The sequence below is a fragment of the Struthio camelus genome, chromosome 3 (assembly GCF_040807025.1).
Source record: "Struthio camelus isolate bStrCam1 chromosome 3, bStrCam1.hap1, whole genome shotgun sequence".
In the NCBI taxonomy this organism is placed as follows: domain Eukaryota; kingdom Metazoa; phylum Chordata; class Aves; order Struthioniformes; family Struthionidae; genus Struthio; species Struthio camelus.
Genome location: NC_090944.1, coordinates 98,821,296 through 98,846,988, shown reverse-complemented (window position 1 = coordinate 98,846,988; position 25,693 = coordinate 98,821,296). Strand labels below are relative to the sequence as shown.

The 25,693-nt window shown below is 45.3% G+C and overlaps 1 long non-coding RNA gene across 1 annotated transcript; it reads right to left on the bottom strand.

The window, feature by feature from the left end:
- Nucleotides 1-232: 232 nt before the first annotated feature.
- LOC104150066 (uncharacterized) lies at nucleotides 233-19,863 on the bottom strand. The gene is made up of 3 exons (XR_695479.2): nucleotides 19,719-19,863; nucleotides 8,340-8,494; nucleotides 233-5,142 (listed from the first exon to the last, which is right to left on the bottom strand). It is a non-coding gene; the product is annotated as an uncharacterized lncRNA (long non-coding RNA).
- Between the last annotated feature and the right edge of the window lie 5,830 nt (nucleotides 19,864-25,693).

The following is a 25,693-nucleotide window of genomic DNA, read 5'->3' as shown; positions in this document are numbered from 1 at the left end:
TTACTTTTCTATTTCTATGCACGCCGTCTTGCAAACCTGGCTCCTTTACATTCAGTAGCCATCACTGTGATCTATCTGATCGAGACAGCTGTGCCGAGGCTGGGGATTTTGAAATATTACTGTAGAAAGCTGAAATCCTTTTGCCACACTTGTATTCATTTTGGTGGTTATCACTGTAACAGTTAACAAAAGACACAAAGACATCCATACCCAAAACACAGCATATGAAGATTTAATTTTTTTTTAAATGGCACATACATTTAAATAGCTACTACTTTTCCCATTTGGCAAGGCCATTGTTGTGGCTAATGTATGTATTTCTGAAAACAATGATGCATTTCCAATAGTATCTTCCACAATTTTTTTCAATGAGCAATAAAGGAGGTTGAGGTGGGATGTGTTTTATCCCACCACATTATATCATTCCTCTTTTTCCTCTTTGTTGGATGGCAATCAGGAACCCTCATGCCAAGCTTGGGAAGCAACAGCATCTGGCTCCTTGGCAGATTCTGCAGGCGGTCTTGTTGCCAGCCTTTAAGCTGTGTCTGGGTCTGCTGCATGGTTTGGCTGCAGATGGGCTCTCTGGGTTGCCTTGTGCTGATGGGTGCCAGTTTTGGCTTACCTTTGATTCTGAGGACTTTACTCATTTTTATTCATTTGTGAATAAGGACCCATCCAAATGCTTCATGAAACCCATATCAAAGTGTACTGATATTTAAAATGAAAAAGAAAGGAGGCCGTTTCCCTCCCCCCTCCCCTCCCCAGGATGAAACATTATAATAGCATCTGCAAATGGATCTGGATCTATCAGTATTTCCATTATAAATCAGAGGCTTAGAGCTTAGCCATGAATATTCCTTCCAGAATGAAATGCAATGCTGTGGTTAGTACAAAAACAGTGCTGAAGATGTTTCCAGACCACCTAAGCCTTGCGGCACGCTCTTCAGCATCTTTCAAAGGGGACTGTTGTGGAGAAATGGTATTCTAAATTTTTTTGAGTAGACTTCCAAAATCATCTGTAGGCCCCAAATGTTTCTTGGTACTGTTTCGGGGAGCTGAGGTTCAATACAGGTCTGAAGTCGCTTCCAGGCATAGTGCCTTGGCCCAACAGAAACTGCCTGAAATTGGGGAGTTGTGCAGCTCCCAAGCAGGCAATCGCAGCGTGCGTGCTCCTGGCAGCGACGGGGTGGCGAGCGAGACAGCGGCCGGCAAGGTACGAGATGGCCACCCCTCAGCCTTGACTTGAGCACCTAAACGGAGAGGGTAGCGGGGCCCCTCAGCGGCAGCTGCTTCCTGGAAGGCATGGGGAGAGGCCAAGGGGAGGCTGTGCTCCCGCTCAGCGGTGTCAGGCCATTGCCAAGGCTGGGGAGGCACAGGGGTGCACGCGAACCTTGGCACCGGCGGCTTCCTCAGCTGCAAAATTAAGTCTTCAAAATGCAGTATGGCTTTTAAAATTTTGGAGTGATCCTTTGTGGGGATAAGAGGCACTACTGCATGCATCTCGTGTTCTCCAATGGACAAGAGATGGCTGCTTTTGGTTATGCTAGCATGTGCGCTTTTAAGGGCAGCTTTATTTGCTAGAGAGCAGCATCCCCCAAGCAAGGGCTCCACAAGGTGCCTGGCCGTCCCCGAAACGTTGGGCATGCACAGGGCTGGAGAGAGCCCATCGGCACCCTCTCGAAGCGTGCACACAGCCATCCAGGAGACGGCGCTTGGTGGAAATGCTGGTGGCTGGGCAGCGTGAGGCCACAGCTGCCCATGCTGATTCCCCACATGACCCGGTTCCCTGCTGAGCGCTCCTCTGCGAGGCAGAGCCATCCCCGAGCAACCAGCCGGGCACCGCACATCTCCTAATTACGAAGGGATCCACATACAGGCCTACCAATAATGACCAAAGAAAATTAAAATAAATACATTTTCAAATGGGTATTTCTATTTTTATCTTTGCCGTACCCACTATAAACGACCACCGCGTGGAATTTTATCTCCATGTGGAGTATGTTGCCGAAGTCACGTCAGCGATACTCTGTCACACAAAGTCCAGCCAAACATATTGAAACAATTCAAAGCAGCAGCATTCTGGTGTCCCTTGCTTCCTTTCAAAACCTGCCTTTTCAGTATTTAGGAAAAAAGTATCTCTTCTTTTCATTCCGTATTTCCTTGTGGTCTAGAGACAGCCTCTGCATATGATTTACAACAATTTTTCTTCTTCTGCAGTCTCTTCCAAGATTCACCTCTTTGCAATTCTTGGTAACTATTTTTCTTGCAGTCTTACCTTCTTGCAGTTTTTTTATATGAATCAGGGCAGGATGTCAAATATGCAGGTCTAGTGTGTGGCACCTTGCCCCCCACCCCACTTCTTGTTATCTTCAGGAAGAAAAAAGTAAATTCATAACAAAATTGTTAGACATTTTCTTTTGCAGGTTATTTGGAGAAGGGAAGGGATTTGCTTTTAAAACTAGCAATGCTCCCGTTTTGGCCAAGTACTTGAGCACCTCTAAGTATGTGAGGAAGCTACATGCATTTTATGGAACTATTCACCTTTTAAACTAAATTATTTAATAAGCTTCAAACGTCACATCTCATCTTTGCATGTAGGTCAGAACCTTGTATAAAGTTCATTTGTTTTTGTAGGCTAGTAAGAACACACACTGCAGATCAAAATAATAAACAAATAACTGGTTGTTTAATGTGTAATACTCTCCCCTCTCCTGCATGAGTGCTAAGGGAATTCATCAGGAAATCACACACTAGCGTTAAGAGTACAAGCTAGCACAGTCTCCAAAGGAGGCTCTGATATGATGAAAGGCTGAGGGTGTCAATAACAGAGCTGGCTACATGCTGAAAACCAGGACTGGTGAATACTTGTTTGAATTCCACCTGAATTTGCAATGTGTGCTGTATCTTCTGGATATTTGCTTAGGGAAATGAGGGCTGACTATTGTTGGAGTGGTTCGTTGCTCTTTGTAATGTCCATATTCACACAAAAACAAGAATGTTTGTGCTCATGGCGGTATTTCCTTGTTTACCGTTCTCTTTGAAAAATCTCACCCAGAGGGAAACAGAAGGGGAACTGTGTAGTTTAGGTGATCAACTCAATAGCATGAAGGGTGAATGGCAAGTAGGAAACTGTCAACTCGTACAGCTCATAAACGAGGCACAAGATGAAAATCAAGAGTCTAAACTATTGATAGCCAAAGGAGAAATGGACCAAAAACTTATGAATATGCCCAGTACAGTTCTGGCTGGTCCATTGATTGATTCTCCAACAGAAAAGAAGTGCTACAACCATGGCAAATAATATTTAAATAAATAATATGACTGTTGCTAGCTCTGTTGTGTGTGGCTCCAGTCTCACAGAGCAGGGATAGGCATGGACCACGTGCCCTGAGTTTAAAGCATGTCAGAGATGTCCCACTGAACCATACATGTACATGTACTGGCCTACTCTGCCTGTCCAGAGCCATTTCTTCCATTGCAGTTCTTTGTTTTAAGCATGAAAGTATAGAATTCACTTATTGTTACTGGTGGCTTGCTATGGATCTAGGCGTAACGGTTGAAAAAAGCATTTCTATTGCTGTCTCACTGTCCAGTTTCTAGTGGGCCAAGAAGCATAGCATAAAAGCTGTCATCCCACTTGGCTCTAATTGCTCTCATTTTTGGCACCATCAGCTGAGGCCAAGGGCTGAATGAGCATAGGGGATGAATCCTGCTCTGAAAGCCTGCAGATGAGGATGGAGGCATGTCGGAAAAGCAATGCGAGATGCCTGCACACCTACTTCTTGCATGGACCTGTACTCCGGGTAAAGGAGGAAATTATGATCCCAGGGGGCTAAGGGCTCGTCTAATAATTGTGGCGCTCTCACTAATGATTTACAAAGGTAATCAGTTTTAAAAGCTGTATTCCAGGAAGGGGCACTTCTGGAGCAGATCAGCCTTTGGGCTGACAGCAGCCTGCTGATTCCCTGCCCATGGGTAATTTTTTAACGGAAAATTTGGAAAAAGTCCATGTCAGATTTGTTATTCATTCTTTATTTTGATTTGCAAATAGTGCTTTGCCTTGCTTCTAACAGTCATCCGCAGAACATTTAAACAAATACCTTCTTACATTTTCAGTTGAGTCTATCTTTTCATTTCCTTTTCATGGCATTTTACCTGCAAACTTAAGACTCTCACCATTTGCCAAGACAGATCCTCAACTCCTCACTGGGCAACAATGCATGCACACATGAGCAGCAGCTGCTCCTTTATGTGTCTGGAACAAGCAAAACTTGGAAAATCAGAAGAGCCATGTAGTGCAGCCCGATGTATGCAGAACAGGGGTATTTGCCGCACAGCAAGCCAGCTATGTACATGTTGGCCCCACAAAATGGCAGAAGCACTGCGTGCCTCCTCTGCCTGCCTACCCTGTTCTGCTTTCCAGCTAGGACAAGGCAGCGCCACGTGTGTTGAGTTCCACCGTGCCCTACGGGCTGTCCTGTCTGTGGACTGGGAAGGGACAAATTCCCTGCTCTGGCCTCAGGTCCTGCAGCAGAGGAGCTGTGCAGCAGGAAGAGGCACAGAGGTAACAACAGTGCACAGTGCAAAACAAAACAAGTGAAGAAAAAATTCAGGTTTTGATAGTCTTTACTTTTATACTGTGTAAAAATGTGTCTTGCTTTTATTTTCCACAGGTCTGGCAAACATTTTTCCTTTACAGCTCAAGCTTTGCCCCAGTCACTGAGCTGCATGTAGGCTTCACCTAGCTTTTGACTTGCACGTTAAACAAGAATGAAGAAGAAAAAGAGATATTATTAGGGTCTGGACTTTCAATTTTTTGAGTCAATAGGAGCTTTGCTGTCCATTCCTGCTGAGAGCAGCATGCCTGCTGTTAGCACTGGACCTAAACAACTTTGCTGCTTGTTCTTTGACCAAAAGTCAGGTAGATGCTGCCCAGCTGACTTGCAGCCTTGCTTTTGCTCCCTTGCAAGAGAATCTCCTTCCGTTATGTTCAGCAGGAGCAGGATAGGGTCCAGGAGGTTTAAATTCTCAATACTTTCTGTTATTTCCAGACAATACCCAATTCACTGGGCCAAGATCTGAATACACATCTTCCTCACACCATTTCACAAAAGGCTTGGATCCTAAGAATAGGAGAAACCACTGCAATACAACAAGGACATATAAATATGAATGTCAAACTGCCCCGTCAATGAAATGCTTTAAAATGCGGGGAGTTCCATGGTGCAGCGGGCCATATAAACACAATGAAATGATAATGAGGACAAGCGGAGATGAAGACCACCCACCAGTAGTTTTATGACTGTGACTTGGAACGACAGTTCTCAGCGGGGCCATTTCGACTGGATGCCATTGTCATTTTTAGCACATGCTAAAGTAGCAATTGTGTAAGGACATTTCAACTGTTGCCGCTGACAAACAGCAGCCAGACTATTTATGAACAACCCCCTACCCTATTCTTGTGCATTTGGCTGAGTCTGTAGGTAGGAGAGAATGGAAAACTGCTACTTTGTTCCAGCAGGTTTTCCCATAGTCACTGTCTGTTACTCCTCGCATACACTTAATTGTCCAAGGAAGAAGTGATTTACTGCAGCCCCTTATTAGCCACCTCTCCACTGTTGACGTTTTCTTATGCAAGCTTCTGTGCCACTTAAGCTGCGAACTCCCTCATGCTCCATTGTGTTTATCCTCCTTTCCTAGAGAAACCTCCAACATTCAGAATTGGGTGTCAAAGTGAAAACATTTTTAAGACTTGGTTGTGCCTTTAAGATAAACCATTTGAGTTTTGGAGGAGTGAAGAAGAAGAGGGAAAGAGGAGAAGCAAGCGTGTTCTTGACACATTGGCTCACACTGCCAGGGAGGTGCATGTGCTGAATCAGAGCATCTCCCAGGTGTCCTGGCTTATGACTCTGCCCCTCCTTCTCCAAACATTGCCCTTCATTTTCTGCGCTACTCATACCAACACCTCACCTCTAGCAAAGGGCAAGGGGGACGCAAACAAGGTGTAGGAGGATTTTCTCCCACCCAACTTCTGCCTTAGGAATAGTTTGAATCAAGATTTAGGTAACCAAAAAGTCTTCAGAACGTTTATCCAAATGCAAATCTTTTCTGTTTCATAGCCCCACTAGGAATTACCAAGTCACTTTCAAAAAATGCAACTTTCAGGCTTTCTCACTGTTTCATAAATAGCCATAGGATTAACAGCACCTTATTAGCTTCCCTTCGAGTCTCACTGTGTGAAGAAACTCAACTGAAAAGAAGCTGATCACTAATATATTCTTAATCCTCCACTCTCCTTTCAGATCCTGTCAGGACTCAATCATAAGATGCATAACTGAGTGAGGCTGTTCACATTAATGTGCCACTATTCCAGGTCACCACTCCCAAAGCTTTCATCATGGGATGTCACTGAAAGATGCCACCTTCACAGACAAGAAATGCCTAATTTATCCATTAGGTATTTCCTTCTGTAGCTGCTTAAAGCGAGTATGATTTTTCTTTTTATTTTGTCTTTAACTTTCTGTGTTTTGCCAGGAAGGCAGCTGTAGTATGGCTCAGAAAATAAGCAGTCATGTTACTCTTAACGGCCTGGGCAGAAGAATGTGTTTAATTTGCATGCACACCATGGTAGAAGAAACTGACTCAAAGTGAGCTGTTAGTAAGAGGTGCTTCTGGATAGTCAGATTCAGTGGACTCTGCAGGACCACTGAGGAGTCCCCAGCCTGGACCAGAACACTGCCTGTCTAGGTGCTGCTCTAGGTGTGGTATAAACCCTTTATAAAAAGATGGGGAGTTATGTATTCATCCTTGAAAATGAAAAAAAAAAGAAGTTAGCGAGGGAGAAGGAGGGGAACAGGCATGCATAGGAAACAGAAATATACAGCTCAAGGCATAAGGAGACAAGGACAGCACACAGCTGATTAACCATTGTTAAGGTTGTTGCACACTCAGACCTGGTTTTAACCTACCAAATTTTGCGTGCCTACTTGAGATGTCTCCCTGAGATATGCCTTAGGTATCCCATAGAGTCATGGAGGGAGACATTGGAAAAAAGCAGTTTTATAAGACGGTTAATAAACCTCAGAGAAGAATGTCCTTCTGGAGCTATCTATCACTTTCTGGAGACTATCACAGGAGTCTAGCGTTACCAGTCTTGAAATGTGGGGTCCTACACTATCAGGATGGCATAGATATGGAGCAGGTGGCCAATTTCCCTGGCTTGTGAAGCTTCCTTTCAAAATCTTTGTGAGGCTGAGAGTCACAAGACACAGAGCAGAAAGCTGAGGGAAGCAGGAGATCTCGGGGCAGCTCACAGACAGGTGGTGACAGTGGCTCTGCAGGAAGGCACGCAACCTTTGAGACGCCCCCATACAGTGTGTATGCTGGGCCTAGAGCTCGTGACAGACAGCAGCTCCTCTTGTGGCAGAAGAGCTTCTGTGTAATCCAGATCTCTGCTTGTCAAGGTAAGTGAGCCAGAAAGACCTGCTGACGCCAACACTGCCAAGCTGTATGCGCCAGCCACATGCCCAACCCAATCCCATCTCACTGCGGAGCCAAAGGGCCCCTGGAGAGCAGATGTCATCCCCTGTCTGAGCAGCTCCTCTGCACCTCAGCTTTCCAAGGTACGGGTTGTGCGTCCAGTGACCCTCTGCCATAAATGAGATTCTGGTTTGTAGATTCTGGGCAGCAAACGCAGCCTTTCTCTGCAATATGACTTTCCATCTATAAAGTATTTACAAGGGCTGTAGAAGTGATTGACAATGGCATGGGAAACTGGAATTTTCCCTCAGTCTTGGTCCTTGACCTCACTGCTCCTTTTACCAGTCTACGTATCCCATGACTTCTCTGAGATTTTAATCCATGGATTCTTCTGGTTGCAGTAGAAATATGGTGCAGGTATATGTCAGTGGTCTTTCATACCTAATGAGATATTTGATGTTGTACAGAAACAAGAAGAGTCACTTCATGGAAAGATCAGCAGAATATGCTTAGCACTAATATTGACATCCTTCATCAGGCAGGAATCCTCAAATTGATGTCTCCAGATCTCAGAGCCTCAGCTTCCTTTTCTGCCTGCCTAGTTATAAGCTTCTCTATGGTGCTTGCCAGGGTGGGATCTGTGAAACTCCCAAACATGCACCAAGGAAGCCCAGCAAGGCCACATGGTGTGGAGTGTCCAGTGTTCCCATTTCATAGATTTCACAATTGAGGCACAGGTTGGTGAAGTGGCATGCAGAACATTTTTGTCACCCTCACTAGCATGCCCGAAGGTATTCATGAAACTTTCCGATAGAACGAGGAAATGAACTCAATGACTTTGACTCAGTTCTCTGCCTTACCTTTCATCCCGGAGTCATCTTTACTTCCCCTTCACCTTTCCTTTTCCTGTAAACGCTGTTCTTCTTGACGCCTCAATGTACAGATTCAATAAGCCTTATCATGAAAAGGTGGACACTTGTGGCTGGAGAACACTGTATGTTTAAATTCAGCAGAGCTGTGAGAAGAGGCAACAAGAAACAGGATTACAAACAGTCAAGCAAGTTCACTCGTTTGTTATGTCCAAAGAGAGTTGCTTTCCTTTGTTGTAGTGTGCTCCACTCATCTGTGCAGCTGTGCATCTGGCCTTTTGTTTCCCTACCTATTCTCATAGGTGACTGCTGTAATGAGGAGTGACAGAGCTGAGGAACAGAAGATCAGAATTCTTCCGGATGGGGCGAAGCGTGGAGCTTGCATGAATAAGGCACGTGAAGCAAGGGAATCTGGAAATACATTCAAATATATATGAATATATATAATGAGCAACACTTGCATACGTCAGCTCACTTTTTAGCAGACCTCTGTATGCAGTCAGCCTTGCATTGCACACCTCCAGCAAATCTCACCTGTTTATTCTACGTATGTCCAGATACAGTATTGGACTGCACAGCAGCTCTGGAGGAGTACCTGATCACCAGTCAGTGTATAGCTGGTCCCCTCTCTGGGTTGTGCCGAGCTTCTTCATGCTTGGTACAGCTTGTTCCTGGTGCCAAGCACTGATCAACTGCCTTGGTACAGTATTTTTCAAACTCTGAGGCTGATCTCTAAATGGTAGGTTTGATACTTTGTACAGGAGACTGAAGTCTGGGTGCCAAGGCATGTTTATTTTTGTATTCTTGCCTAATCGTTGTCACAGATGATTCAGCAAGAGCAGAACCACCACTCTGCCTGAAAAATCCTGCGAGGGCTTGCTCTGGTTCAATTTGAAGTGGAAATGAACATAAATATATGAAAGGCTGTCCTTGTGCTCCCAGAGGGATAGCCACATAGTTTTTGCATTTTGAGGGAGGAATATTGAGCTAAAATTGGAGAAACTTTGCATAGGTAGAAGCATTATTAACACAATTAATGGCTTCTGTAAACCAGGAATAATATTGTCTAGAGGATGTTCTGCTGTCTGCAAAAAAACCCAGAGTCCTAGCAGGTACCTGCAATTCCACTTCTTGACGTTATTTAGCCAATTTTCTCATGCCACAAAGAGGTCAACAGTCATGCACCTCCTGTGTTGGACACTGTCAAGCCTTGTTTACTGTCATTACGAGATCCCAGGAGAAAGCTGGTGAGTTTTTGGCAGTTTGTCGCAGATGAGAGAGCTACAGCTGCAGAGCAGTTGTTGTCATAACACCTATTCATCATTATCCCTCACATCATGAATCACCTCCTGATCACCAACCCCTCTTTGTTTACAGCCATCACATCTAGAAAACCAGTGTTTACTTCCTGGAATCACACCCCTACCTGGGAAAAGTCAGGCTGATTTTGTACCAGTATTCCTCCCCCAAACCCAGAATTTTCACGAAGTCTCCCTGCTGAGAGAACAGGGACAGCTTTTCAAATGTTTTGTTCACTTCCACTTAAAATTCAACTAGAGTATCTAAATTAGGAATGCTGCTACATTCCAGCTCAAAAAGCTGCAGTGCTCTATTATAAAGAGGGGCTCCGTCTACTTCTGGTAATCCAGACTTGCTTCCTTCTGGATTGTGCGGTCCATTCGCTTAGGAAGAAAACTCAATAGGGGACCAATGTTACATCCTTACTTCGGTGTTTGGTATGGTGTGGAGGAGCACCATGTCAGCGATGCGCTAATACACCAGAATAATCAGCTCATCAAATCAGCTTCATTAGTTGGAGCTAGAGAGCACAGCTCTGCTGCCGAGCCCTGCAGAAACACAGCCTGCCTCACGGCTCCATCTGCTGCATCCGAGCAGGAGGGGTCTGGGCACTCGGCTGTTCATGCAAACCTGGAAAAGCCCGGGACACTGGGTGTGCTCCTAGCACAGGCCATGTTCGTGCCTGACATGCGTTGCCAGGACACCGCTGCCCTCCTCCAGTTAGTGTCTCTCATGCATGAAGCCAAATGCAACTCTGGAGCGGCTATGGTGAAGATGACAGAGTGGAGTTTGAGGCGTCTGTTTTCAAAAATCAGTGCGGGCCCTCCTTTTTGCAGGGGGGGTCTAGTCCAAAAAGTTGGCTCTGCCTCACTATCCCAAAGTGGCCAGGAATGGTGAGGGGCAGCTCTCCCACTGTGCTCAGGGAGGCTGGCCGGGTGGCCTGCGGTGGGACCTCACTGCCAGGGGACAGAGGTTGGCATGATGGGGGCTGCTCACGGGCAGCTCATCCACTGAGGATGCTCGGGGCTGTCTCGGTCCCTGCATCACAGCAGCAGGGGAGCGGGACACGAGCAGGTCACGAGTTACATGGATTTGTTCATCACCTGGAATTTTTCATCCTGAGTATTTAGGGATAATTCTGGAGGCATTTTTATGGGAATGGCTCTGTAACTAAGCACTTTAGAAAAAAATCGGGCCGCCGTGTAGGTGAGAAGGCCAGTGGAGACGGCCTAGCCTTAGTGCAGCCAGCTTGGAAATGGATGGATGCAAGCTAATGGGTGCTTGCTATGAAAGCCCCTAGGGCCAATTATCTTCACAAATGCTGTTCTTCGAACAGTGACGAATAATAAACATATCTATAAATCTCTCAATCTGTGGTATTGCCAAGGGTCTGTGCAGAAGTATCTGTTGCTTACACTCAAGTTCTCTCTCTTTCTCTCTGTGTATTTTTAGCATGGATGGATATATAGTTTCAGAAAATGTAATGACATGTGACATGCAGGATTCATATGTATCTAGGCAGTACGGGAATGTACCATGTAGGAGGAGATGTAACATACTGCTTGGCTCCTAATACCCATTACTTAAGCACAATAAGGCGCATTATGGAAGCAGATAAGGGGGCTCCCTATTGTGCCTAAGCATTAGAAGACATATGTTTATCCTTTACCTGTATTTTTTCCTTTGCTTTATGTCATTACATTAAAGTTGATGCATGTAATATTGGCTGAAGATTTACACTGGCTTGTCAAAAATGCTCTCAGGGGTTGTCTTTAGAAGATGACCAGTTTTGCCGGTGATAAACCTGATTCCACTTCTCTCACGCCTTAGCAAATACCTCCTAATCAGTCCAAGCAGATACCAATGCAATGCTACGAAAAGCTGATGTTCAGGACAATTTCTCTGCTGATTTTAAGAGAGTCAAAAGGCAATGTTCTGTCCTGGAGTTACCTTTGTGACCCTAACAAGATGAGACAGTGAAGTTTTTGCCTTCAAAACGGTTCTAACAAAATATTATTCAAAAATAGCATGTTTTTAAAAAAGAAAAGGGCTAGCATAGGATCTTAATGGCATAGTTTAAGAAAAAAATGCCTATTTTTCTAACCAAGGCTTACATTGCATTGTAAAGATAGACACCGGAACGGTTGACAGCTTTAACAAGAAAACTGTGACTGCAATACTAGTAGAAACCATACATCTTGTGTGATCAAGTAGAATGCTCTGTACAGATGCCAAGAAGAGCTGAATTTTTAAAGTCTAGTTTTTTATTAGTAGTTAATGGTATATATTTAGCACTGAAAAGATCATTTGACAGCACATCAGTATTGCCAGATATATGTGTAAAAGGAAACTCAAAAAAAAACATTTGTGTGGGGTCTTTTTCCTCTGAAATTTTAGAAGGCACCAACCTACCGGATGCAAACTCAGATGAAGTAGATAGAAAGACTGCCACTGATTTCCATGGACTTTAGATCAGCCATAAGGAGAGGAAGCAAAATGCATGCTAGGATGTTTCCTTGGTTATTTGCCTGTCCTTTTAAATGCTATATGTGACATTTTAAAGTTCAGGTGTTAAAAAAGGAATGATAGCTTCATGAAGGGTTTGTCAGTGAACCGCAGAGTTTAGAAGGCTGTTAAAAATATGAATATAAATGTCTCTGTGCATACACACTACAGGGACAGAATTTAATTTAGCTGGAGCTGGTGGTACCTGACACTTTCTGCTATAAGAGCCTGTTTTCGGTTTTCTATAACTTTGCCAAGTTTTAACCATTCGGTGTCTACCTCACACTGAATATTTTGCATCTCTTGATTCCACCAGCAAGGTGATGAAAAACTACCCAGTATCACAGAATGTATAAGGCAATCATGAGATCTGGCCACACGGGAAACAGAGAAAGTGACAGAAAGGGAGGCATTTGGATGGACAAAGGAGGGAATAGGCAAATGGAAGGTAAATCAGACGGGGGCAGCCAGACAGGAGTGAGACTGATGGTGTGGGGTGAAGGGCTAGGCCAGCAGGATAGGCAGTCTGGGAGAGAAACAAAGAAAAGGGCAAGGAATAAAAGACCTCCAATGCAATCTGAGCAGTAAATCCTTGAATCATGTATTCATCTTCCATAAGGGTTTTTTTTTTCCCATGCTGGCGAAAATGATTTATGCAGCACCAAGCATAAGGGGGCCCCATTCTCCGTTAGCTGGTAAGCGTTGCTGTAATGAACACAACTACCAGCAACGGCAAAGAGAGAAGATGCCTGTTGTTGTTTCAAGAGCCCTGGGAATGAGTCATTGGTCTGACTGCTCCCAAGAAGAAGAGTTGCTTATTGGAACTGTTTGCTTTCTTTTCCCATTGAGATCCCACTTTTTATATTCATTTTCCAAGCAACGGAAGAGCACTCTGGGAAGAGCTGTGGTATCTCAGAAGAAGACAGAAGAACAAAGAGGGGATGTGGAGAACAACGGAGGGGGGCAAGCAAAGGCATGGGGTAAGGAGGAAGGCAAAGCACAAACAAGGAAAGAGAGTAAGTCAGGAGATGCAGAGGGCGGAGGAACCACCTGACAGGGACCAAAATGTCAGATGACAAATCTCTATATATTTGGAATTCCATTACACAATGTACCCCTGCGTTTATGTTCATTATGCAAACACTTCTTCCTTGAGGGACTTCATCTCCTGGATATAGGGATGAGTGTGGTGGCAGTAGGAAGGAGAACTGGAGAGGTAGAGGCAAAGGCTGTCCTCCCCTGTATGTGCTGCCACTGGAACCCTTGTGTGAAGCCCTGCTTCCTGAGTGCCCTCACTCTCTAGCTGCTGTGAACCAGGTTTAAAGCCTAATTTCCGGGAAGGAGGCACACAGTTCCTTATGCACTGACCATGGGAGCAGAACCCTGCACTACCCGGGGCAGAGTGAAAGTTTCCCATGTTTAGGTCCGCTGGTATGTTGCATGACTTCTGTTTTGTGGCACCGTTTACATGAGGTCCCACTAACATGCCTTCTCCTTCTCTAGCAGCCTGTGTCTTTGCGTGTCCCTGATCCTGAGATTAACGATAAGATTACGCTTGTGGTAGTTGTCTTGTTGCACTGCTGCCTGGAGACAGCATGTAGGGAAGGAGGTGTCCCTCATGCTTTAATGGCAGGTACAGATTTGTGTGAAGGAGGTTATTCTGGAAGTTGAGGGTATCACACAACTCCGGCATAAATGTTTTCAGGAGCATGCTGCTCTTCCTGTACCCATTTTGAAGGGGAAAAGAAAAAGGAAAGGGGCAGTGAGGCTTTCAGCTAGTCTGATTAGCTTTTGCAACTGAATTCTCTAACAAATGCAGCCTTTTCTCCTCAGCATGAAATTTTGCATGCAGGGTACACCAAGCTCAGGGGCGTGCCCCTGCTCATAGTTGGCTGGCAAGGAATTATGGCCCCCCCCCAAAAAAAAAAAACACTGAAAAATGCCACCTATGACTCACCTGTATATAGGTTATTTGGAGTCTTGGCTAATCCTTTTCTCTGAAGGATAAGTCACCTAATCTTAATGGCATTGTCTCTGTGCATGGCCTCCAGAGGAAGAAGTTTGTCTTGCTTTGTTTTGTTTTGTTTTTTCCTGCTCACAAATTATCCACACACATTCGCAAATGTTCGGTAGTTTTTAGAATATGAGGCTTTTCCAAATGGCTGCAGAAGCTCTTCTGTTTCTAATTTATCTGTGTGAATATTTATTTCCTTAGCAATGATACCAAGTCCCTGATGGATGCAAGTGTCTGTAGCAGGAGGCTGCTTTGTGTGATAGGACCCTAAGTCATGACAAAGACAAAGAAGATACAGATACAGAAATGGAGTACAGGCAAAAGGCCTGAAGGAAAGGCAGTCAAGATGACTACTGTGTTTAAATTCTCCAGCTTTGAAGAGGTGGTGGCTTCTTTTGGCTGTCTCACTTCGCCTTTCACAAATATTCTTGTGACTAAAATCTCACGTTCCACCACCACCATCACCTTGGTAAGTAGAGAAGGTCTACAATACCAGCAGAGAGAATCAGTAGTTTTTATTCACTAAAATATGCACTTTTTAAAAAAAACTGTAGTCACACAGCTGTAGTCTGGACTCCCACGTTTCAGCTGTTCCCTCTGTCCACAGGCAGAAGTAATGCGTCACTTTCTGAATTGTTTCTTTTTTTTAAAAATTGGCTAATCAACAGCAGCAGCAACGCTAAATGGAAATGATCCATTTAATCTTAACAAGGAGAGACAATGAAGTAGAGACAGGTATCTCTGTTTTTCTGAGAGCACGTTCCAAACCTAAAATAAGAATCAGAAGTGCCATTTGTCTGGGGGTGGAGGGGAAAGAGTAACAGGGAGACAGATGTTTCTCTTATTATTTCTGTTCGGAGACAGCCACAGCTATTACAACATGTCACCATCCTTGAGGGCCACAGATACAAATGCACAGCAGGACAGCTGTGTTTAAATTATCAGTGTGATTTCCACTGGGGCACGAGGAAGGGATACGCAGCCCATATTTTTCATTCAAAAGCAATCGCGCACCGCAGTCTTTTCTGAGTTACTATATTAAATACGATGCTTGAAAAACACCAAACTCAAAACAGGCTGTTTGCCTTAGCCCATCCAAGCCATATCAACGGGGTTTCTGAGTGTGTCAGCTCAGAATCGCCTCTGTGAACGATTACAAATATTCGCTGCGGAGCTCAGCTTTGTTTGAGGTTTTTGCTGTGACCGCTGAGCTCTAGACGGAGGATCGTCCATCTGAGTCACAGAGCGCAGGGCCTGGTGTTGTTCACAGCGTCCAGGTCCGTAGGTTCAGTGAATAAATTGGGTTTGGTTAGAATTGTACACTCGTGCAAAATATGCTGCTTCCAGACGTGCTCCTCCCGAGCGCTGGAATTCAGCTGTAGACAGTGCAGGAAAATGTTGCATTCCCATGCAAGACGCACAGGATTTCCTGCAATGGGTCAAGAAAACATACCTTCCTATTGTCCGAGTTTATATTACAGAAAGTCCTTGTGCTCGGCTGAGGACAATGTTAATTCCTACCCTGGTAACTAAGGAAAACAATTAGGTTGTTTGGCATTTTGTGTGCAACCACCGCCTGCCTTCCTCACAAGGAAAGTCCAGCGTTAAAAGACGGTGTTTCTCATAGGCCATCATAGGCGCTAATGGACAACCCTCGTCAGCAGTTGGTTGGCCGATGAGGTGGAAAATCTGTGGCAGTTCACGGAAAAAGCTGTATTTAAGACAAACAAGTGTCAGTGGGAGGGTGGTGGGGGGGGACTGTTTATACCAGCCAACTCTTCAAAGGTGCAGTGTTGACTTCTGCCCTCCCTCACCTGCCTGGCAGCCGGGCGTGAAGGGCAAGTCGCAGCCATGGCACATGGGGCAGGGCACGGCAAGTGCATGCGCTGTGGCTCGTGGGCCGCCCGTGTTGGCTCGTGGCGGCCACGGGGAAAGGCGGCGGCCGGGACGCCGTGGGGAGGCCTCCTCCTCCGCTCCCTGCCGCGGCCGCCATGTTGTCCGTGCCGGCTCCAGGCCTGGGCCCTTCACGTCCGGACAAACCTGCCGATGTGACAAGGCTACCCTCAGTTTCCCCCGCTTTTTCTGAGGGCAGAAGCAGCGCTGCGGTGCCACGTACGCGCTGTGTAAGATAAGGGCACATCCCTACCACAGGGCAGGCAAGAGAGCAGCCGTTTCAGGCAAGGGGCCGGCTGCAAGGCAAGTGCGCCCCGTGGCAGGGTGGCCGAGGAGGGGGCTGTGCAGCAAGCCATGGGCCAAGGCAGGGCCGTCCCCGGGCCGGGCTGCGGGAGAGCTGGTGCCAACGCTTGCCCCCGAGGTGGCAGCAGGCTGGCACCTGAGTCGGAAGACCCTGGGCAATGGGTTAGCGTGCTGTGGCCATCTCACTGCCTCATGGCGGCCATCTCACTGCCCTGCGACAGCCATCTCGCTGCCCCGTGGCTGGGCTTGGCGGCGAGCTCCTCGGCGCTGCCCGCAGGGGTGACTGGTGGCCACGGGTATCAGAGCAGCCTCATGGCACAGAGGAAAGGGCTGAGTTTGTAGTGCAAGGAGCACCCTGAGGCGAGGCTCGAAGCCTGTCTGCTGGGGTCAGCCTTGGGATGACAGGGCAAGAAGGCCCTGGGGGAAAATCTGGGTGCTCCCAGCACTTCAGAGTGTGTTTGAAAGAGGGGGGAAGGGCCCCGGCACTTTGTGTGCCATGTAATCCCGCTGTCTGTCCCCGCTGCCTTGGCAGCAAGGTCATGGTCGCCTCAGGCAGCTGCAACCGCCAGGGACCTCCCTGTAAGGGCCCGAAAATCTCCTAGGAAAGGTGAGAAAGGTGGCGTCAGTGCACCCAGGGACATTGTCCCTGTCCGAATGTTTTGGTGTATTCATTGTTGGTGTTGTTGTTTTTCCCCCACTAAAAAAAACTTTAACATTAAATGAACGGACATGAATAGTAAACTGCAGTCTTAAGTTCTCATAAAGTCTGCAGACTGAATCTTTTAATATGTGTTGAACACACAGAGATGCTACACTTTGTGTTAGACTTCAGTGACATAATACAGCTCAGGCCAACAAATGTCTCAAAAAAATGAAAAGGGTCACCAAATACACTCTGTATTCAGGAGCTGCTGCTACAGGCCCAAACTTCACAGGCTGGATCCTGCCAGGCTTCTGAGCGACTTGCTGTAGGTCAGAAAGGTCTTGGATTTGATGTTATTGGGCTGGCACATCTCCAAGATTAGAAGCGCTATTTGCTTCCTGTAATGTTTTGGGAATATGTGTTTGCTTTTTGTCATAATACCAAACCAACATTTGTTGGCTGAGAGGCTGAGAGGATGTAACTGATAGGTTACAACCTCTAAGACAGAGTTCGTGGAAGGCAATTGCAGAGATTGTAAGAAATAGAGCGTACTACTATAGCTTAAAGCAAAGAAATTCTCACTTTTACCCTCCAAGATAAGGTGATCTCAAAACACACATGGAAAAAGGGTAAATAGACTTATCCTTGTTATGAACAAAACATCAGTATATTTCTGTCTCCATACCGATAGTAAAAATTTCTCAGAAAAGTTGACTTGAATAAAAGAATGTCAAACTGCGAAAGTTGGAAAAACGCACATCACTGCACAGGACATTGACTCTGGACACAAGAAATCACATTTCAGTTTCTGCCTAAAATACAGATTTCCTCTTTGGTCTTGGAAAGTCAGTCTGTTCCACGTTTCAGGGCCCTACAGAACACCAGAATTATTGGTTTAATAATACTAATTACTTGCTTCATTAAGGAATGTTAATAAACTCCAGCATAATGTGAAGGTGAAAATACTTAAAATAATGCCCTAGAGACAGAAGTGCATGTAGGCCATGCTTCTGGGTTTCAGAAATACTCATGCCACTAAACCAGATGCAAATCGAAAATGCCTCAAAGCAGAGCTATGTCCAGAGGCAGTGTTCTGGTTCGACAGGGTCCAGGCAGGGAGTTGTGCGGTGTCACAGCAACTTTTCTAGAAGGTTGGCCGTTCCAAGACAGGGAAAAAGGACGCATCTAAGGCAAGTCTAAACAGATTTTTCTGTTAGATTAAAAAGAGATGAAAAGTGTTTGTCCAGGAAAGGGGAACATGTGTCTTTAAATTTGTTATAGATAAATGGGCAGCGGGCATAGCAGCCAAGATTTCCTTGTCTGAGAGGCTGAAGCTAATACTATCATCTGTAGTTAAGACCCATTTGTCAGAGTATACTGAGAATAAAGAAAATAATTCTCCCCTCCCTTTTTAATTTGACTTAATCAGCCATAATTCCCCCTATTGAAATAAAGGTATTTCTAATTGCAGGACACATTTCTGTGACCTTACCTTCGCTAATACAAATACATAGCTCCACATAAAGGAAAAATAAAAGCCAAACAAATGTGCTACAAAAACAAGATGCTCCACTACACTCACGTCCTTCCTCGGGAGAGGAGGACAGAACAGACAACACGTGACAGATGTTAGCCACATAGTTCAGTGCCCTACTGGGAGGCATGCAAATACTATCATGGTGAGCACGACGGGAGAAAATACATAGAAGAAAGCAGCACATTTGTTGTATGTATGTCAGATTTGCCCCTACATAGCTATGAGGAGGCATGCACTCATAGCACAGCATTGAGTACATAACGCAATTATAATTGGGTGCAATATGTTCACAGCATTTAAAAAATGTTGTCTTAAAAACTGAGTGCTACGTTCAGATGGCTTAAATTCCCCATGAGTCCCTGTGCCTACTGCTTCCTACTGGCTGCTTCTGGTCCTTCAGTGGTGCCCAGCCAAGAGGAAACTTCAGGGCACAGATGGAGTTCAGGCTAGACAGTCCATAACCTTCCCTGGATCCCGCTGGCATCCTGTGGTGCGAAACCTGCATCCCAGAATTACTTGGAGCAGTCATCCTCCCAAGCCCGATGAGCACACTTGCCTAAAATAGTCCCTTGCAAAGGTGTGGTGAGGCCAGCCTCAGGGCTCACAGAATTGCTGAGGAGGACTGGGAGCCTCAGAATATCCTTGTAATTCATCTGTAATGTTAAACTTTAAATAACTGCCTTCCTCTTTCACTCCTTTTCTACCTCGGCTAAGAAATGAGACATGCACTGTGTAAAGGGACTGTCACCAGCTGTTAATAAGAAAGCAGCTTTAGCTTCTCTCCACTTCTCTTGTTCACACGTAGACAGTGTTGGAAATCAGTGAAAACGGGTGTAGCCCCTCTGCTACCGCCACCACCACCTCCCACAAAGAGAGCAAGTGAGAAAGGGAAGAGGAAAGGTTGAAGAAACGGGCTGACCTACTTAGGTACTGCGAAGGACGAGCATGCGGGCTCCGAGTGCTAGGATGGCTGTATGCGTTTGTTCTGGGCACCTACTGTTACCCTGGCATCCTTCCAAACAAATGGCTTTACACCCAATTCCAAAACAGTTCCTTCCTCCTCCTCTTCAAAATATGCCCTCCCCACCGTGCACGCTCTCCCTGTGATCCTTGCCGCACTGGTTTTAAAACGGCCTTTTCCCCGAGCAGTCAGCCAGCCCCTGTCTTCTCACCCACCTGTTAATACCTGGCCTCCTGTTTGTCACATTGCAGCTCTGGGCTCTCTACCAGGAATTCCCCCCTGCTTCTGTGCCGCAGCCACTGCTTCCGGCATGGGCCACCTGTCCCTCCTGTCTCAGCTGAGAAAGGACAGGACTTAACTGCAGGGTAGGTGGCTTTCACCGATAGGACCAGCCTTGCAAGGAGTGGCTTCCAGAAGCAGGAAGGAGATATGAGGCAGGCCTCCTTGCTCTCAGGAGTCCTGACTCAGACCTCTTCCCATGTGTCGCACACCGCCCCCCTCCCCTCAGCTGGCTCAGAGCCCCTGAGTGGCATCACTCGAACCCTGTGAATTAGCCAGCCTGAAAATTATACCCACTGGGATCTGGCCAGTTTGCAAAGCCTAGTATCAGCTATTGCAAGGTGGGATCAATGTATTCGGGCAATGGGAATAAGATATTATAAACTCTTCTGGATTTAGATGGAAACCGATCCTTTTGCTCTTCAGATAGCATTTCTGGCAATTCAGAGCAGTTACAATTGCTTGTCAGAACAACCAAAAGTGCTTCCCTGGCAGCACAGAATATCTTACTGAGAGACTGGAAGAACCTTCTTTGGTTTCTATATAAAACCTGCTGATGACTCATATAGGACTCAGAAATTGTCCTAGTTAGAGATAAATAGGAAGATATATTGCAGATATGGAGAGTGAAGCTTGAGTCACAGAACAGGAATTGGGATCAGAAGGCAAACTTTCTTGAAGTTTGGGGTCTTAGGGAGACAAAAAGGTTTTTGTTTGGATTTTCACTCTAGCATCACATTCAGCATTTCTCCTTACTCTTTTCTTTCCCATTGCCTCATTGGATGTGTTCCGGAATATTAGGAATCTTGTAGTTTCTTTTCTCTCCTTCCTCTGCCACGTTTTCTGTGCTTCATATCAATACTGTCTCTGAGGCAATTAAATAAGGTTCCACTGAGTTCCACAGCACCCAAGTCTGCTTCAGTCTGTTACAAAGACTGCGTAATGATAGTACACACACACAAACCACCATAAAAGACTATTACTATGGATTGCAAAATCAAGCACTGAGAAGCTAGAAAAGACCATTGCTAAGCTGGCTTGTGGAGCTTCAGTTTGGCCCCTTTGTGTGTACACACGTTACTGCAGTCTTTAATTGCATGCACATAAGCCTATGCTGTTTGTCCCACAGAACCTCATCCAGCTCATGAAGCAGGTGGTACTCCTATAATGAAAAGCTATTTATGCGGAGTCTCTGTTCAGTGCAAGACCCCATGCGTTATTCACTGAACATGGTTCAGACCCCAATGTGAAGACAGAATGATTAACTTTCCTGCAGGTTCTTCAAAGATACTTAACCCTAGAGTACCGGTGCGCTTCATTTTTACAACACCTTTCAGAGACAAGGAGGTGGAATTATTCCTGTTTACAGGTAATGAATTGCCTGAGAGATCAGCAGGGTCCTGTACTGCGGGGTGGCCTGTGTGGGACTCCTGGGCTTTCTGTGTTCCCTGCATAGACTCTCTGCTGCATCTGTGGGAGCTCATGATTTCTGCCCATCAGATCCTAGCGTCTCAAAATGGCCTCCCAGAAAATGAAGTAGGGAATCTCCGTATCCACTATGGAAAAAATATGCTTTCAGTGATTTACCTTATATCATTTAGGATCTTCTGGAGCCTTCTGGGATTTCCTCGATTTGCCAGAATTAATAGTGGAAAAGGGATTTTCTCAGCCAAAACTTTTACAGCTCTTGCATGCTAATTATCCAGAACAACTAATTTAAAAATATTTATCTCTCTAGGTGTCATCTAAAATACCCTTCCATTATTCATAGATTAGAAAGTACTTTCATAGCTTTCTATGATACTGATATGTTGCCCCATTCCTTTCCAAGTGGAACAGAAAATATGCACTGAGTATTTCCGCATCATTGACAATGTTGGCATCCTCCCGCCCTACTAACAGGCTGATGCCAATTCTTTTTGCTTCTACTGTCTTTAAATCATTCTTGACCTTCTCAGTCTGCTGTTTCCACTGCTCCTTGAACCCACTTTGTCAGTTTTCCACTGACCAAGAGGACCAGCCTTGCAAGGAGCCTCGCCCTTCCATGAGCCTCTGTGGTCTGTGTCTTGTGGCTTTTTTTCTAAGAGATACCTCCTCTTTACCCCTAAAGCAGAATGAACTGTTAGACAAATCTGCCCTTTTCTTGTGAAAGCCTGGCTTTTTGACCATATAATAAGTTCTTTGTAAGCATTCTTATATTCCCTGCTTGGCTTCTTTGTAAATTTTTACTTCCAGTTTTCCTCACACTTTTCATCACCCTTAGGAATGAGCTCTTCTCAAGTGTCAAGTATACATGTTATGGGGAGTACTGCATTTTGGAAGTTTATAGTGAGAGCAATCTGGTCGCGATAACTGTCCCTAAGCCACCATCAACTTCCAGTCCACTGATTATTTGATTTTCACACGCTATAATGAGATCCAATCTAGAGCTCCTTCATGTTGGCTGCCATGTCTTTTGTGTTAGAAAAGTCTCATCTACAGGACTCTTCTGTGAGCACTTTACTTCTTTGAAATTGAAAGCCATTGAAATCCCCCTCTAATAGTGCAGTTCTTTCCATATGCTGTAGAAAAGTCACTAAGAAATGTGGTCCTCTGGTCATGATTTGTCCTCTTCACCCTTTGACCTGTTCTGTCTCCTGCCCTCTAAATGATTTATGCCCCTAGTCTCTCTGCTCCCTATTCCTGACTTCTTATTTCTCTAACTTTTCCTCTTGCCTTACTGGACCTCAAACTACTTATTTTGCCCAGACTCCTCATGCAGCTAGATCCAGTCTCCCCTTGACAGCTCGCCCTCTGATTTACAGCCTATGCCTCCTGTTCTCCCTTTTACCTCATACTGGCCATCAGTCCTAGTTATATTTTCCTGAACCTTCTGTCCAGTCCTAGTGCTCCTCTCCATCTCCTCTTGGCTCTCTGCACTGTTACACCTTGTCCCAGGCCACCCTGTATACCTACTTCCTTGCCACATTTGTCTTCCTTCCCCAGTTCTGCTCTCTACCTCCACTGGTACGGTCATCCCCTGAGACCCAGCCTTCTTCCTGTCCAGCTCCATGGATGATCCCATTGTCTGCCCACAGCTGATCCCCTGGGCTTGCTCGCATTGATGCTCCATTGCTTCCCACCCCTGGCTCCCATTCCCAGCTGACTCGTCCAGCTCATCCCAACCGCACTCAAGCTTCCTCTCCTAGCTCCAATTTCAGCAGACTCTTTGTTTCAGTCTTTCCTTCTCTTTTGCTGCCCTGAATCCAGCTGCCATCTCCTCTGCATTTGAAGCAGACAGCATCAACCTCCAAATTAAGAAGCCACTAATAGGAGGGTCTGAGGCAGTATCTTGACTGAACAGAAAGTACTCAAGGTTTTGTGATCTGGGGTCCTGGATCCTTGATCATCTGGATCAGAGACCTGGACTGACCCTATGCCCACAGATCTGAAAGGAGGTTGAGCGGCAACCTGATGCATACCCACACTCAAGAATTTGGACACGTTTGCAGGTTCACCAGCTTAAACATAACCTGAGGATACCACATGGATGCAGTCCTGTACAATATAGATATGGCCCCTCTTCTCAGTTCTGGCTCTGCCTCAGCCTAGAGCAGCTATTACAGGGAAAGGCTGGCTTCTCTACCATAAACCTGGCCTCAGACGTGCTTCGTTATTTCACAGAGAGACACATATTCAGTTCAGTTGTCTCTGTTGTCTGTTGGACCTAATGATGAGATGGAGCATGCTCTGTGAAAGTGGTATCCTTGGGGGGTTTTCTGTCAAGATCCATAGAGCCTCTACTGAGCAGCCCTTTAGAGTTTTTTTCTCCCCTCAAAAGCAGGTATTGGTCAAATTAGGTGAATTTTCAGAAAAACGGTACAAGGCATATCCCTGATGTTGAGGCCAATCCCCTGCCAGAATTCAAGCCCTGCTTTGAAGCATGGGAATGCTAGAACGGTTCCAAGAAAAAGTTGCCAGAACATTTAAATTTGGGCAAAACAACATATTTTTCCTAAACCTCATTCTTGGAAATGCCCATGCTGATGGATCAGAAATTTTCCAAAAAAAAAAAAAAAAATCAATCAACCTGAACAGTACAGAAAATTTCACTTCAAATGATTAATGTTTGGCACACAGCTGTAAACTACCAAAACCACGGTCTTGTAATACAAAGCTGTGGGCAGGTTTTATAATAAACAGCAACATCAAATCCCCTGCAATCATTATTATTCTTCCTGTAATGTTTGCTTTTTTCGTCCTCTCTTGCCCTCTTACTTACGAGTTAAAGGGGATTTTTAAATATCCTAAAAAGATCTTGTAAGGTGAATACTCAGCATTAGATTATGTCATGGAAATAGATACTAGGCTCTGACTTTCAAAAATTAAAATGAGAATTGCAAAAAGAAAAAAAACAATATTGGGAATTTGCTATTTTGCATTCCACAAGCACACCTCCCAAATGTCAAATTTCTTAGCTGTACAACAAGTAAGTAAAGTGTAGAAAATTATTAAATATTTTTCATCCAGTTCTGGGTAAATATACAAACAGTGACTTATTTTCATGGAAATGCACAGGAGAGTTTCTGTGGCTTCAAATTTAATTGCCACATCCAAGATAGTTAAAAAGGAAAAATTTTGAAACTGAAAGAGTTTTATGACGCATGGTTCTACGCAGACACCTGAGAGCCAGTTATTTCTCAGCAGTTGCTAACTGACAGAGTCCAGCTCTTAAGATAAGTGTCACCAATGACAGCATTACGACTGTCAAGGTAGCTTTCGTTCCATGATACAGCGTGTTATCGCCTAATGGCTTGTTGCAAGTGTTGTATGACAGGAATGTCTTTGATTTGGAAGTGGCTTTTCCTATACGTAGAATTGAATTTTAACTTCTGATTAGCTAACTACAATTTTTGCTTCCTGTCTCAGTGACTTTTCTTCCCAAATACAAAGTGTGCATTCAGCTATCTCTTTGAGAGGTGTCTCCTTTGGCTTCCCCGCACTAGAACCACTTATTTTCCTTCATGAGATGGCTGAGCTCTCTGGAAACCCCATTAAATTGCTTTAGAATCAACATTAAACAACGTAAAAATCATCCGTGGAAAACTGAAAAGGGCGGAAACGTTGCCGTCATGTATTAGTAATGCTCAAAAATAAAACAAAATAGCTCCACAGGGCTTTTCCAATATTTGTGGAGTGGCACACCTCCAAAGTATACTCAATAACCACAGGGTGCTTTTGGAAAGCTTATTTGCATGCACCCAGGCATACACACACACACACACACACACACACACACACACACACGCACGCACACGCACGCACACACACACACACACACACACACAGTTATTTTGCTGGCTTGGAGGAAGTTGAGTGTTGGAGGACACTAGTCAATGAGCCGCTGCCATTCTGAATGACCTTTCTCAGGCTGTCGATACAGGAGCTTGGTCCCAGCTAGTGTAGGGCAGGCATCCCCTCCTCGGTGACCCCCGGCCGGGCACGTGAGGCACAAATGCTCAGGGCTGGTAACTCAGGATCTGCAAAATTGCCCAGGAAGGTGCCAGCAGTGCACTGTGGTTGCACTGGCCTTTGGGAGGGGTGATCTGCAGCCAGATCAGGCCAAAATAGTCCAGGAGATCTTTAATCCAAGGGCAGTATTTACAAAAATTCTGGCAACTGGATTATGCCTAGCAGAGTCATCCTGACGTTTCTGAGTGCAGTGCTTGCTGATGACAGTCTCCATACATAAATCAGATGTGTCCTGCTCTTCTCTCATTACGTTTGTATTAGAATTTCACGGAGGAAAGTTGCACTCATCACTAGCTTAGTTACTCATTTTCTCCCCCGGCCCCCTTAGCACGAATAACGAACATGCTGAGGCTCTGAAACGAGTAGACAAAAGATGACAGCATTTCCTGAGATTTATGTT